At 42.0% G+C, this 15984-nt stretch overlaps 1 protein-coding gene across 5 annotated transcripts in view; it reads left to right on the plus strand.

Moving 5' to 3' along the window:
* The first annotated feature begins 498 nt into the window (after positions 1 to 498).
* The window catches only part of LOC106580411 (phosphatidylinositol 4-phosphate 5-kinase type-1 beta), an 82651-nt gene continuing 67165 nt past the window's right edge, over positions 499 to 15984 (plus strand). For 2 of the 5 annotated variants that reach the window (XM_045703210.1, XM_045703206.1), the window contains exon 1: positions 499 to 756. The gene's annotated coding sequence lies outside the window, so the exon portion shown is untranslated. The remainder of the gene's footprint in view (positions 757 to 15984) is intronic. The other 3 variants (XM_045703208.1, XM_045703207.1, XM_045703209.1) reach the window with 2 other exon arrangements.

The raw sequence follows: 15984 nt of genomic DNA on the forward strand, positions 1-15984 counted from the left end.
TGAGGCATTTTCTACAACTTTCTGGATCTACTTGAAGGTGAACTCCAGTCCTGACTGATGTATTTAGAGTTGTTTCATGTAGAATATCGAAGGGGGAAAATAGAGAGACTGTGTATAGGCTCATCTGTCATTAACAAATACACATCCTTTTATCAAAAACAAACAGCAGACAGATGTCAACAACAAACAACTGTCTCCCCCTCAGAGTCTGGTTCTTCTAAAGGTTTATTCTGACCTAGGGAGTTTTTCCTTGTCAACTGTGCCTATGCATGTTCTCTGTGGGTTTTAGTAGGGTTATGGAAATGACAGCCATTGAATTGTACAACTTTGTTAGCAGACAAATGTAACAAACGTTCTCAGCCACTAAAAAACGTTATTTGCCATAATAAATGCACCGAACACCTGCAAGCGCAGATCAGTAGTGAAAATCAAATATTTTGCACCCTAACATTACCATCACTGCCCTGTAGATGGCTTGCTGATTCAAATTCTGCATCACAACAGAGAAGGTTGGTGCACAATGTCTGGTTATGCTGAGAGGCAGAGAATGAGACCTGTGTAACCAAGCCTACCCCTCTCTGTCAGTAGGCTACAGCATAAACTAGGTTACACAGGGAGCCGCACTCACAACTGATCGCTCGTTCTCTCGTAAATATTGCTACCCGGGACTGGAATACTCCCTGTAATCCCACGGAAAGACAAGATCAACGTCAATCAATCGGTGTACTTCGCTTCACAAACGAGGGCGAACAGCTGGTAAGATTGAGGTGTTATTCATGATATTGAGAATTCTGATATTTACCTGTCCATTGAGCTATCGACATGAGGATGACGTTTCAGCAATTGCTTGGCGAAGGTATTTTTCTCAGTCGAGGAATCTGTCAGACTAATTTGTATTAATGTTAATAACAGAATACACTGCTACCTCAAGTCAAGAGCTGGCAGTAAACCTTGCCAGACTGCAGCTGTATTCAAGGTAATCGGGCTGCACCGAAGTGTTTGCTTGTGCAGGCTATTGGCAATTAAGTTTTCTGGTGCTGTGTTCTCATCAACATCATCGCCCTATTTTGAGAAACACAGTTTATTCAGGAAAGTGAAATTACGTAATATTGCGGGGAAGTGGCACCTAGCTTGTGGTTAACTTGAAATATTCTGAGTTTGCGACATGAAAGTGGTCAGTTCTTGAACACATTGCAGTTGACAATTTACCATTGGTGATAAATTGGCTAGACTGGTGCAATTCCACGGTTAAAGTGATGCTAACAGAATGACAGCACAAACCATCATTTTACCCAACTTTCGTTCTGCACTAATTCTGCAAGTAAATGTGTTTTTGTAAACGTTTTCGTGGAAATGGTTCAAAGTAGTCATTGTGCAATGTGCGTAGAGTTGCATGGTTTGTTTAACTTTGTAATAATTTTTTTTTTTTTTTTACATACATTTTAAAGTAAAAAATATGAGTCTCAGCAACACTCTTAACATGGAATTGCCTGCCTCTTATTGATGATCACATAGTGTTTGTGCTGAATAGGCAATTTCTGTTGTTGATTTCTGGAAAATAAGCCTACCAATTTACTGAGACCAATTATTTTATCAACATTGGCTGGGTTGGAGACCTTTCTCATTGTTCCAAGGACAAGGACTCTGAGAAGCCTGGGGCATTTCAACACCTGGCGTCCTCAGGGACACACACACACACACTCACAGTCTTATTTAACTAATCTTGTGGCGACAAACAATTGATTCCCATTCAAAATCGTATTTTTCCTTACCCCTAGACCTTACCCTAACATTAATCCCAAAACCTTAACCTTAACCTTAAGTCTAACATTTAACCCCTAAACCTAACACTAATTGTAACCTTAACTCTAAACCCCGTGGGGACTAACAAAAGGTCCCCAGTTGGTCAAATGTTTGTTTGTTTACTATTCTTGTGAAGACTTCATACACTGCTCTGTGAAATACTTAGTGGGTCACCTTTATGATGGGATTTGTTTTATTTACAGTAAGATATTGAACTTGAACAACAGGGAACCTTTTGTTACACACACTCCTTTTGATTTCTCTGAAAATAATCACCACAGTATTTGAGCAATGCCTGTTCTTTTACTACCTGATTCAATTTAATTTGAAAGGATCCTTACCGAAAAATGAAATAAAACATTGCACACAATGTTTAACATCAAAAGGCTACTGTAAAACTGTCCTACTATTACTAACTCTATCAAAGCTGTTATTAACTAGATTATATACAGTAGCTAGCTACTTTACTGTTGTGTGCTCATTGAGCCAGCATCTTAGTATAAATGTGAGTGTAGTGTTAAGGTGTGTGTTTGACAAACTGTGAGGTTGGCTGCTGCCATGGGCGCCAGTCTAATTTCTTCAATGTTTGTGTTTGTTTCTTGCTATGAGCTTCGCAAACCATAAGGAATAACGTGCGCTGTAGCCTACTATAGAATTACTCCTCAGCAGTACACATAATACTAGTCTACAATTACTACAGTGATACGCTACATTAGCCTAGCACAGACTCAGCAGTCTTGACTGTGTTATATGCAGGTTCCTGAGTTTTTCCTGACATAGCCAGAGCAGGAAAGGCTCAGGGTCCAAGTATACTAAGGCCTATAACTAGGCCCTAAACAAGCTTATTACTAAGACAGTTTTTCCTCGTAAGGTCACATGGTCAGGAACAACTCCTAGTTATGCTAAATATATAGCCTCACTCCAATTATCCACAAAGCAGCATGCTACATTTGCCTAGAATAAAGTAGCCTCACTGTCCAGCACATTACCAGTGCTCTTTGCAGTAGTGTGCTACATTCCTCCCCTGTGCTGAGAGCTGTTAGCAGCCGACCATCCCCTCAGCCTGCCTCATCTACTGCGGGAATGGTTCTACGAACATGACAGGGAATTCAGCTTACCGCCATGTCACCGAAAACACGGGGCTGGATGTGTGAAATACCTCTGTTAGAATACTGAGCGATGGAGATATCTTGCCAGTATTGTACAGTATGGTCATAGTCATAGGGAAGGCAAATGGAATCGTGACTCAGAGAAAGCTGCCTTGTGAGCACATATGCTGCTGGACCAGACCAGGTTTCACATGAACATTGGGAGTCCCAGGGGACCACATACAGTGGGGCAAAAATGTATTTAGTCAGCCACCAATTGTGCATGTTCTCCCACTTAAAAAGATGAGAGAGGCCTGTAATTGTCATCATAGGTATACTTCAACTATGACAGACAAAATGAGAAAAAAAAATCCAGAAAATCACATTGTAGGATTTTTAATGAATTTATTTGCAAATGATGGTGGAAAATAAGTATTTGGTCAATAACAAAAGTTTATCTCAATACTTTGTTATATACCCTTTGTTGGCAATGACACAGGTCAAACGTTTTCTGTAAGTCTTCACAAGGTTTTCACACACTGTTGCTGGTATTTTGGCCCATTCCTCCATGCAGATCTCCTCAAGAGCAGTGATGTTTTGGGGCTGTCGCTGGGCAACACAGACTTTCAACTCCCTCCAAAGATTTTCTATGGGGTTGAGATCTGGAGACTGGCTAGGCCACTCCAGGACCTTGAAATGCTTCTTACGAAACCACTCCTTCGTTGCCCGGGCGGTGTGTTTGGGATCATTGTCATGCTGAAAGACCCAGCCACGTTTCATCTTCAATGCCCTTGCTGATGGAAGGAGGTTTTCACTCAAAATCTCACGATACATGGCCCCATTCATTCTTTCCTTTACACGGATCAGTCGTCCTGGTCCCTTTGCAGAAAAACAGCCACAAAGCATGATGTTTCCACCCCCATGCTTCACAGTAGGTATGGTGTTCTTTGGATGCAACTCAGCATTCTTTGTCCTCCAAACACGACGAGTTGAGTTTTTACCAAAAAGTTATATTTTGGTTTCATCTGACCATATGACATTCTCCCAATCCTCTTCTGGATCATCCAAATGCTCTCTAGCAAACTTCAGACGGGCCTGGGCCAGGCTACTGGCTTAAGCAGGGGGACACGTCTGGCACTGCAGGATTTGAGTCCCTGGCGGCGTAGTGTGTTACTGATGGTAGGCTTTGTTACTTTGGTCCCAGCTTTCTGCAGGTCATTCACTAGGTCCCCCCGTGTGGTTTTGAGATTTTTGCTCACCGTTCTTGTGATCATTTTGACCCCACAGGGTGACATCTTGCGTGGAGCCCCAGATCGAGGGAGATTATCAGTGGTCTTGTATGTCTTCCATTTCCTAATAATTGCTCCCACAGTTGATTTCTTCAAACCAAGCTGCTTACCTATTGCAGATTCAGTCTTCCCAGCCTGGTGCAGGTCTATAATTTTGTTTTTGGTGTCCTTTGACAGCTCTTTGGTCTTGGCCATAGTGGAGTTTGGAGTGTGACTGTTTGAGCTTGTGGACAGGTGTCTTTTATACTGATAACAAGTTCAAACAGGTGCCATTAATACAGGTAACGAGTGGAGGACAGAGGAGCCTCTTAAAGAAGAAGTTACAGGTCTGTGAGAGCCAGAAATCTTGCTTGTTTGTAGGTGACCAAATACTTATTTTCCACCATAATTTGCAAATAAATTCATTAAAAATCCTACAATGTGATTTTCTGGAGTTTGTTTTCTCATTTTGTCTGTCATAGTTGACGTGTACCTATGATGAAAATTACAGGCCTCTCTCATCTTTTTAAGTGGGAGAACTTGCACAATTGGTGGCTGACTAAATACTTTTTTGCCTCACTGTAGACATGACCTATTGTGTGTGACTTATCATATCCATTTCTTCAATCCATATGAAAGTGGTAATATGTATGTTTTTGGGCAACCTGACCAAATTCACAAATAAATGTGAGTTTGTGAACCCCAGACTGGAGGTGTCATACTACCTATAAAACCTAGCGGGCAAACAGGGAAATGGTTTTCCCATAGGGAAATTTAGAAACACTTAAAATAAGGGCTGTGTTTTGTGTAGGTTTACCCTGGCGTGATGTTTTGATAACCATGTAAATCTATTGATAAGGTGACTTATCAATATATTCATCTCTATTTACTCTCAGATTCAAAAATGCTAATTGGCATGAAAGTAGACATCATGCAAGACTACAAATCCCTGCAAACTCCTGCACGTCATCTCTAGCTGAACCTTTGCTAACAGGTATTGTGTCAATAAAAACATTTGCACAAGACAGTTCACAGAATTGTCAATTTAAAGAAATTTAGCCAATTAATTCATTACTAAATTGAGCTAACATTAGATAGTTGATCCAGAAATTCTTACCTTTGCCTCGATTCAGCAGTCTCGTCCAGATTATCATGGCATATGTAGTTCTTTATGATAGCCACATTAGCAGCTAATTAGCATAGCATTTTGGGGGGTTAAATACAGGGTAAGCCTACATGAAACACAGCCCTTAAGTGTTTGTAAAATTTCCGATGGGAAAAATGAATGGTGGAAAAACGATTGGAACCATTTCCTTGTTTGACTGCTTGGTTTTATGGGTATTTTGACTCATACTGTGGTACTCTATAGATCTATCATTCTAGTCTAGGAAGCGGTAGATCTTTTATGTGCTCTATTTCTATGCTTCCCGTTAAGTTTTGTTTTTGCATCTTTTAGTTTCCGTTTTGTACACCAGCTTCAAACAGTAGAAGCAACAACATTTTTGGTTATGGAAAATATACTTCAGTGGTTTAAATGGTACAATGATTCTCCACACTATTCTATCTTATTTTGTCACATACTGAAATTAGGTAAACTATTAGAGTTTTGCGAACAGGAAATGGCAGAGTAATATCTACATAGTGCAACTTTAAGCAACAAACAAAAACAGCAGGGCATAAATTATAGCAATTTAATATCTAAACCATTGGAATGGGATAAGATAATACACTGAGTGTACAAAACATTAGAAACACCTTCCTAATAGTGAGTTGCACCCCCTTTTGTCCTCAGAACAGCCTCAATTCGTCAGGGCATGGACTCTACAAGACATTGAAAGCGTTCCACAGGGATGCTAGCCCATGTTGACTCCATTGCTTCCCACAGTTGCGTCAAGTTGGCTGGTAGAGGATCTCTACTCCGATTAGCTTGTTCCATCTCATCCCACAGATGCTCAGTTGGATTGAGATCTGGTGACATGTCAGTAAGCTGAATTCACTGTCATGTTCGTGGAACCATTTCTGGACAATCCTAGCCTTGTGGCATGATGCATTATCCTGCTGAAAAAATGAAATTGCAGATGGGTACACTGCCTCCAGGAAGGGATGCACCTGATTGGCAATGATGTTCAGATGTCTTGTGGCATTCAAACATTACTCCACTTTTATCAAAGGGCCCATGTGTGCTATGAAAACACAACCCACACCATCACACCACCAGCCTGCAATGTTGACAGGCAGCATGATGGATGCATGTACTCATGTGAAACAGCAGGAACTGGGATTCAACAGACCAGGCAATGTTTTTCCAATTCTCCAGTGTCCAGTGTTTTCGTTGCTTAGCCCACTGCAACCGCAGTTTCTTGTTTTTTCTGAAAGATGTGGAACTCTGTTAGGTCGTCGGCTGCCATACCCCATTCGTGTCAAGGTACAAAGAGTTATACATTAATTTATGCGTCTTTGGGCACCAATGTTGTGCTGGACAGACAGTTGACTATGTAGCCTGTCTGTTGCTATGCACAATTCGTGTCAGCCTCCTTTGTCCTCTTTCATCAATGACCCGTTTTTGACCACTGGGCTGCCGTTGGCTGGAAATCCTTTCGGTGGTGCACCATTCTTGATACATAGGGGAAACTGTTGATCATGAAAAACCCAACAGCTTTGGAGTTGTTGACACACAAACCGGTGCGCCTGGCACCTACTACCATACGTCGTTTAAAGGCACTTAAATATTTTGTCTTCCCATTTACCCTCTGAATGGCACACATACATACACAGATCTGCACACACACACACACAGAGGATGTGATCATGCTGTAGGAAGGTTAACTGGAAGACTCTGTGTAAGGCAAGGGCTTCGATTCAGCCCTCAAGGAAGCAGACAAGACCACATAGACATGTTGGTCTCTTTGTTGTGGGCATAGTGTGGGGAACATAAACAGCTGAACAGGGTGTTGGGTTTCCTCTACGGGTTTCTTCTCGTCAACAGTGAACTACCTGGAATCCGTGTCTCCAGCAACCGTGTGTGACTGGTGGGGGTTGAACCCGGGTCAACTGCATACCACTAGACTGCTAGCCCGCTCAGCTAAAGCCTAGTCATTAGCTCAAGGAGCGAAAACCAGTCTTCAGGTCTCAGGCAAGATTACTCATCACACAGGCCTTATTTACTGTTCCACATTCATTACATGAGGCTAGGTCCAAATAAACAGTGTCTGGAAATGCTTTCCACATATTGGATGTCTTAGAACTCATCTGGTTTAAGCAAGTTTGTTGAACAAGCTCTGTCCATTAGCTCAGCGTTTTGCATAGCCCACCCAAAACATCTTGTCACATGTTTTGCAAACACAATCACTCTGCCCCTCCAATCATTGACACCTTACACTGCTTTGGAACAGTCACAAGGTGTCATGGAGACAAATGGACTCATTATGGAAACCTTACACTGGAAAAGGAATGCGGTGTCATGGAGAAAATTGGGTCCATGAGTTCCTGATGAGCTTCCTGTTTCCTGCTGATTTGACTATGAGGTGGAGTTGGCCAGCTCAAGGTTAGCGTGCCACTGTGGGTTTGAATGGGAAAGCAGCTCATGCAAATCTTGTCCCCTTTGACAAATTATTGCCAAAGCAACACCTGTGTGCCGTCTGGTTCTGTCCCTGTCCTCATTCTGATATAAGGCTTGTCATAGCAGAGTCAGGCCTCCCTGAGACATTATGTCATTTTCCAGCTGGAAAGGGACTGGAGTGGCATGTATGTGTTCCCACAGACTCATGACTTATTCTGTCTAACCTTGTCCCCAGCTCAATTGCTACCACATTCAGTGCATTTGGAAAATATTCAGACCCCTTCTCTTTTCCACATTTTGCTACGTAACAGCCTTACTCTAAAATGGATTAAATACATTTTTTGCTTCATCTATCTACACACAATACCTCATAATGAAAATGTGAAATCAGGTTTTTAGACATTTTTGCAAATGTATAAAGAATAAAAAACAGATATCTTATTTACATAAGTATTTAGACCCTTTGCTGTGAGACTTGAAATTGAGCTCAGGTGCGTCCTGTTTCCATTCATCACCCATGAGATGTTTTTACAACTTTATTGGAGTCCACCTGTGGTAAATTCAATTGATTGGACATGATTTGGAAAGGCACACACCTGTCTATATAAGGTCACACAGTTGACAGTGCATGTCAGAGAAAAAACCAAGCCATGAGGTCGGAGGAATTGTCCATAGAGCTCCGAGACAGGATGGTGTCGAGGCACAGATATAGACAAGGCTACCAAAAAATGTATGCAGCATTGAAGGTCCCCAAGAACACAGTGGCCTCCATCCTTAAATGGAAGAAGTTTTGAACCACCAAGACTCTTCCCAGAGCTGGCCGCCCGGCCAAACTGAGCAATCGGGGGAGAAGGGCCTTGGTCAGGGAGGTGACCAAGAACCCGATAGTCACTCTGACAGAGCTGCAGAGTTCCTCTGTGGAGATGGTTGTCCTTCTGGTAGGTTCTCCCATCTCTGCAGCACTCTACCAATCAGGCCTTTATGGTAGAGTAACCAGACAGAAGCCACTCCACATTAAAAGGCACATGACAGCCCGCTTGGAGTTTGCCAAAAGGCACCTAAAGGACTCTCAGACCATAAGAAACAAGATTCTCTGGTCTGATGAAACCAAGATTGAACTCTTTGGCCTGAACGCTAAGCATCATGTCTAGAAGAAACCTGGCACCATCCCTACGGTGAAGCATGGTGGTGGCAGCATAATGCTGTGGGGATGTTTTTCAGGGGCAGGGACTGGGAGAGTAGTCAAGATCGAAGGAAAGATGAACGGCGCAAAGTACAGAGAGATCCTTGATGAAAGCCTGCTCCAGAGCGCTCAGACTGGGGCGAAGGTTTACCTTCCAACAGGACAACGACCCTCAGCACACAGTCAAGACAACACAGGAGTGCTTCGGGACAAGTCTCTAAATGTCCTTGAATGGCCCGGACTTGAACCCGATCGAACATCTCTGGAGAGACCTGAAAATAGCTATGCAGCGACACTCCCATCCAACCTGGCAGAGCTTCAGAGGATCTGCAGAGAAGAATGGGAGAAACTCCCCAAATACAGGTGTGCCAAGCTTGTAGCATCATACCCAAGAAGACTCAAGGCTGTAATCACTGCCAAAGGAGCTTCAACAAAGTACTGAGTAAAGGGTCTGAATACTTTATGTAAATGTGATATTTCAGTTTTTTCACTTTGCCGTTATGGGGTATTGTGTGTAGATTGATGAGAAGGAAAAAAAGCTATTTAATCCATTTTAGAATAAGGCTGTAATGTAACAAACTGTGGAAAAAGTCAAGGGGTCTGAATACTTTCTGAATGCACTGTATGGCAATGGTCTATTTGCATATAGGTCTACTGCAGCTCTGATTGGTTATGGCGGAACGGTTTGTGTAGAGTATGAGTCGTGTCTGTCAATGCAATAGAATCCTACTCTGCGTTCTTCCCAACAAAATCTCTGGCACAGTTCGTTTTGCATACTAAGTCTTGCATAGTTTTTTTTGTTTCAGTATGTTGCATTGAAAGTGGCTAATATTGCATTGATTCGATTACAATTTCCACGGTAAATGGAAACATTGATAGTGTTAACTAACAGGGGAAACTAGGAAGTTGATTGAAGTTCAATCTCGTGCTTCTCTCTGCGCGCTGATATTTCAAATGTGAGGCGTGTACAGCTTAGAGGGAACATTTAGTTGTAATAGGCATGAGAGATCCAAAGACTATTCTTACTTTAGACATTGACGAGTGACTGTGGTCTGAATTCTGCCTGTATGCAGGAAGAATAAGTGGACAGTTACAATCAATAAAATGTTTCTGCAATCCGCAGCCTTAAGGGTTTGAGTGTACTCCTGGGTCAGAGAGCATCGTTAGACAGTCACACTGTACTACTCCATAATGGAAGACTGATGGATAGATAGGGCCATAATAGCAGTGATGTGAGTCTCATTTGAAACACAATTACATAACAAGAGGGGAACACTGAAGGTCTCAGCACTTTATTTCAGCACTTTAAACCACTGCTGTCGGTGACTCTTACTATCTGACTGATTGGACTGGCTTGCTGACTGACTGGCGTGCCTTGTCTTTATGTGGCAGTTAAAGAGGTGGAACATTGGCTTTAGATGTCCTGGTACAGAGCTAGCAGTGTTGAGTTTTTATAATGAAATCTTGCACTTTGCTCCTGACTGTTTTTGTGTTTTGTGTGACCGTTCTTCAAATCAGTCATCCTCCCTCTGAGCTGTTTCTCTTTTTCTCTCTCAGTAACTTTCAATGTGGCACCGCCATAGGATGCCACCTATCCAACAAGTCAGTTCGTAAAATGTCTGCCCTGCTAGAGCTGCCCCGGTCAACTGTAAGTGCTGTTATTGTGAAGTGGAAACATTTCGGAGCAACAATGGCTCAGCCACAAAGTGGTAGGCCACACATGCTCACAGAACGAGAGCGCTGAAGTGTGTAGCGCGTAAAAATCGTCTGTCCTCGGATGCAACACTCACTACCGAGTTCCAAACTGCCTATGGAAGCAACATCAGCACAAGAACTGTTCATCGGGAGCTTCAGGAAATGGGTTTCCAAGCCTAAGATCCCCATGTGCTGTGCCAAGCGTCGGCTGGAGTGGTGTAAGTTTCGCCGCCGTTGGACTCCGGAGCACTGGAAATGCATTTTCTGGAGTGATGAATCACGCTTCACCATCTGGCAGTCCAACGAACAAATCTGGGTTTGGCGGATGCCAGGAGAACGCTACCTGCCCGACTGCATAGTGCCAACTGTAAAGTTTGGTGGAGGAGGAATAATGGTCTAGGGCTGTTTTTCATTCTTCGGGCTAGCCCCTTAGTTCCAATGAAGGGGAATCTTAACGCTACAGCATACAATGACATAAGTGGAGGATCTTCAGAGAAGGAAGGGGAGAACTATCTTCCTCAGTGAAACACAAAAAATTATCCTTTTAAGATAAAAATATACTAAATATAATTGATTAAAACACATTTTGCAATGAAGGTCTACAGTAGCCTCAACAGCACTCTGTAGGGTATAACCATGGTGTAGCCAGAGACAGCTAGCTTCCGTCCTCCTCTGGGTACCTTGACTCGATTGCAAAACTTAGGAGGTTCATGGTTCTCACCCCCTTCCATACAGTATTTATGACAACTTCCGGAGGACGTCCTCCAACCTATCAGAGGATGTATTCATTCCAGCAATTCTGTTGAAAAACGTTTCTTAAACGGAACAAAATGGGGATAAACATACCTGAATTTGTCCAATAGAAACTTTTGTTTGCCACTGTTGAACTAATGATTACACACTAGATCAGCTAGATGCAGGCAAGAGTGTGCAAGGCGGTACTGAATGTGTCACTGTCTGTCCATGTGTCACCTCAAATTTGTCTCTCCACCTGTGTGCACCTATGTTGTAAACTTTCTTTCATAGGCTAAATTGTAGCAAACTCATGATGGGTATAGGGAAAATTCTGAGTATCATGTAGTAGCCGAAACCTATCGATGTTACATTGAACTGGGTGAATTGAATATGAATGACAGTCATCCAATATGCTGCCATAGAAATAAGGCCATGCTCATGAAAAATACAATTGTCCTCCCTCATCTTAAACGGTACTGACCACCACTGAATGAGATTCTAGATGATTCTGTGCTTCCAACTTTGTATCAACAGTTTGGGGAAGGTCCTTTTCAGCATGACAATACCCCCGTGCACAAAGCGAGGTACATAGAGAAATGGTTTGTCGAGATCGGTGTGGAAGAACATGAGATGTACAACGAGCAGGTGTCCACATACTTTTGGTCATGTAGTGTAAGTTGACCATCAGTTGTTACCATTGTTATATTCTGTACTTTACTACCCATTACTACCTTTAATGGTCGTATGTGTAAGTACTGTTTGTGCAGTCGCTGGAATGAAGAGGGGGCAAAACTTCCCGGTTAGAGCTATCCGGGATCCTTGGGACGTCCCTACCCTAAACCTTAACGATAACCCTTACCTATCCCTAACCTTTAACCCTTAACAATTTTTTATTTCAACTTCAATGGGGCAATGTGAGAGTTGCGACATCCCAAGGAATCCAGGATAGCATGGGCAAAAACTTCCCACAGAATATTGTTTTGTGTTGCATTGTGGGTTGTTTACACAACCAGACTGGAGCTGAAGGTTTGTTTCCCATGACAACCATTCCTTTCTTTGAGCGCCGGCATGATCAGAGTTTATCAGTTTACTTTTCCACTTGGGTAAATACAAATACTGTTGGCCTTGATTTCCACCAGGAAACAGGTGGTTCTGAAGGCGCCTGTTGTCCTAGAACGTATAGTCTGGGTCTTTGCCTAGGGCTGTGTTTGACCCCTTTTGACTGGGCAGGCTGAACCATCAGCAGTTGTGTATTTGGGCAGTTGCACAGTAACGGACTTGCGCTGAGATTGAAAATGTATGCCAAAACAAAAAACTTTTATTTCAAAGTCTAACAAACCATACAACTCTATGCACAAGGACAACATTTTACTATTTACCCTGGAAGAACTGTAAAGTTTGGTAACAGAATTTCAGTAAAATCTCCCTCAGTTTTTTATGTGAGCATGTTTTCCAAAAACTCTTAAATATTTGTTCCGAATTAACATGAAAAGATGTTTGAAGAAAGAATGAGGTGTCAGCTATGACATGACACTTTGTTTCAAAACTAAATCTCTTTTGGTTATTGAACTACAGTAAGTAACAGAATTGCGGAATTTCATGATGGGTCTATACTACACAGAAATACATAATTATGGATACGAATGTCAGTCTCTTCATGGTGATAGGTACACACCAATATCTTCCTTTGCATATTTGGGTATTATTCTACGCACTGGCTATTATTTAAATGAGCTCCACCACCAAACAAGACCAAATTTGGTTGGACTGGACCAAATCTTAACCAATCATAGACGACTATGATTGGACATCTAAGTACAGCTCAGTACATTATAGTATACTCAACTCTAGTGTGCTCAACTGTGTACTGTACTGAACTCTATTTTACTGTACAGTACAGGACTGAGCTATAATCTACATTTTATTTACTGTACTGTGATCTAATGTAATGTAATATATATACTGTGCTCTCCAAACTTGTGAAACAAAGACGTTTATCATTGGTTCAGATTTGGTCCGGACCGAACCAAATCTCAACCAATCATGGACATCTATGTTTGACCCAAATTAAGGCTGGTCCAGATGTCTGTGGATGTTGAAATCAAGGCCAGGGCGGACTGACCAAATTTCAACTACTTTTCAAACGTCCAGTGACGTCCGGTGTCGGTCGATGCTAAGTGGATGAGAATGATGGTTACAGTAAATGGAAAGAGCGGGGGCTCATGGGTAGGTGTCAGTAAGAGATGAAAGAGGTGACATTAATTGGAGAGAGCGGGAGGGAGGGCTTGTTCAAACTTTTGCTTTGACCACCAGATGACAGAAAGAAAACAGTTATCAGCTGAACATAACTGATTTGGGAACAGAATTTTGAGTTTAATCACTTAAACAAAATTGATATCAGTAAAAACCAACTAATTGATAGGTCTACCTTTATTTGTTACTTCTGTTGACTTTCATTATCCTCCCTCCTCAAATTAGAAACTACCTTAAAGATATGTGGGTTTTTGGTAAAGGAATTACAAGGCAGTGTTTCTTAGACTTACAGAAGCCAGAGCAAATTATACTAAACTAATTATGTGTTGATATTAGTTGGCAGGGGGCTTTACTTCAACATTATTGTGTTTTGATGTATTTCTACTACCTTTTAAGACTTCTCTGGTAGATGTTTTCTAAGACCCCTTTTCCATCTGTTTGACCAGTAATCAAAGCCTTTGCTTATTCCTGAAAAATGCATATACGCCTTAATTTCCATAAAATGTAGACTCTTACAGTGGCTTGTGAAAGTATTCAACCCCCTTGGCATTTTTCCTATTTTGTTGCCTTACAACCTGGAATTAAGTGATTTTTTGGGGGGGGGTTGTATCATTTTGATTTACACAACATGCCTACCACTTTGAAGATACAAAATATTTTTTATTGTGAAACAAACAAGAAATAAGACAAAAAAACAGAACTTGAGCATGCATAATTATTCACCCCCGCAAAGTCAATAATTTGTAGAGCCACCTTTTGCAGTAATTACAGCTGCAAGTCTCTTGGTATGTTTCTATACCCTTGGCACATCTAGCCACTGGGATTTTTGCCCATTCTTCAAGGCAAAATTGCTCCAGCTCCTTCAAGTTGGATGGGTTCCGCTGGTATAGAGCAATCTTTATGTCATACCACAGATTCTCAATTGGATTGAGGTCTGGGATTTGACTAGGCCATTCCAAGACATTTAAATGTTTCCCCTTAAACCACTCGAGTGTTGCTTTAGCAGTATGCTTAGGGTTATTGCCCTGCTGGAAGGTGAAACTCCGTCCCAGTCTCAAATCTCCGGAAGACTGAAACGCGTTTCCCTCAAGAATTTCCCTGTATTTAGCGCCATCTTCATTCCTTCAATTCTGACCAGTTTCCCAGTCCCTGCCGATGGGAAAACATCCCCACAACATGATGCTGCCACCACCATGCTTCACTGTGGGGATGGAGTTCTCAGGGTGATGAGGTGTTGGGTTTGTGCCAGTCATAGCGTTTTCCTTGATGACCAAAAAGCTCGATTTTAGTCTCATCTGACCAGAGTACCTTCTTCCATATGTTTGGGGAGTCTCCCACATGCCTTTTGGCGAACACCAAACGTGTTTGCATATTTTTTTCTTTAAGCAATGGCTTTTTTTCTGGCCACACTTCCGTAAAGCCCAGCTCTGTGGAGTGTACGGCTTAAAGTGGTCCTATGGGCAGATACTCCAATCTCCACTGTGGAGCTTTGCAGCTCCTTCAGGATTGTCTTTGGTCTCTTTGTTGCCTCTCTGATTAATGCCCTTCTTGCCTGGTCCGTGAGTTTTGGTGGGCGGCCCTCTCTTGGCAGGTTTGTTCTGGTGCCATATTCTTTACATTTTTTAATAATGGATTTAATGGTGCTCTGTGGGATGTTCAAAGTTTCTGATATTTTTTTATAACCCAACCCTGATCTGTACTTCTCCACAACTTATCCTGTTTGGAGAGCTCCTTGGTCTTCATGGTGCCGCTTGCTTGGTGGTGCCCCTTGCTTAGTGGTGTTGCAGACTCTGGGGCCTTTCAGAACAGGTGTGTATATATACATAGATCATGAGACACTTAAATTGCACACAGGTGAACTTTATTTAACTAATTATGTGACTTCTGAAGGTAATTGGTTGCACCAGATCTTATTTAGGGGCTTCATAGCAAAGGGGGTGAATACATATGCACGCACCACTTTTCAGGTTTTAATTTTTTTTTTAACTTTTTGAAACAAGTTATTTTTTTCACTGACAATTTGGACTATTTTGTGTATGTCCATTATATGAAATCCAAATAAGTCTATTTAAATTGCAGGTTGTAATGCGGCAAAATAGGAAAAAACGGCAAGGGGGATGAATACTTTTGCAAGGCACTGTAGCTTTCATTTGATCTGCTCCTCTGAACATCCCGTGTTGGTGCTCATGGGCCCTTTTACATGGAAATATCCCTAGTCATATCTCCCTTGGCTCAGCTAGGTTTCTCTGCTTCATTAAAACTATGTTTCTCAGCATCTGTTTGACATGACCGTAATGAAAGCTAAAGGAATGTGCAATGGCTGCAATTGGCCTTGCGGTTCACAGTAAATATACATGTACAGTACATACAGTATAGGCAATAGGAGGTTCTTTCCTCTGA

This window comes from Salmo salar, chromosome ssa20 (genome assembly GCF_905237065.1).
Source record: "Salmo salar chromosome ssa20, Ssal_v3.1, whole genome shotgun sequence".
Classification (NCBI taxonomy): Eukaryota; Metazoa; Chordata; class Actinopteri; order Salmoniformes; family Salmonidae; genus Salmo; species Salmo salar.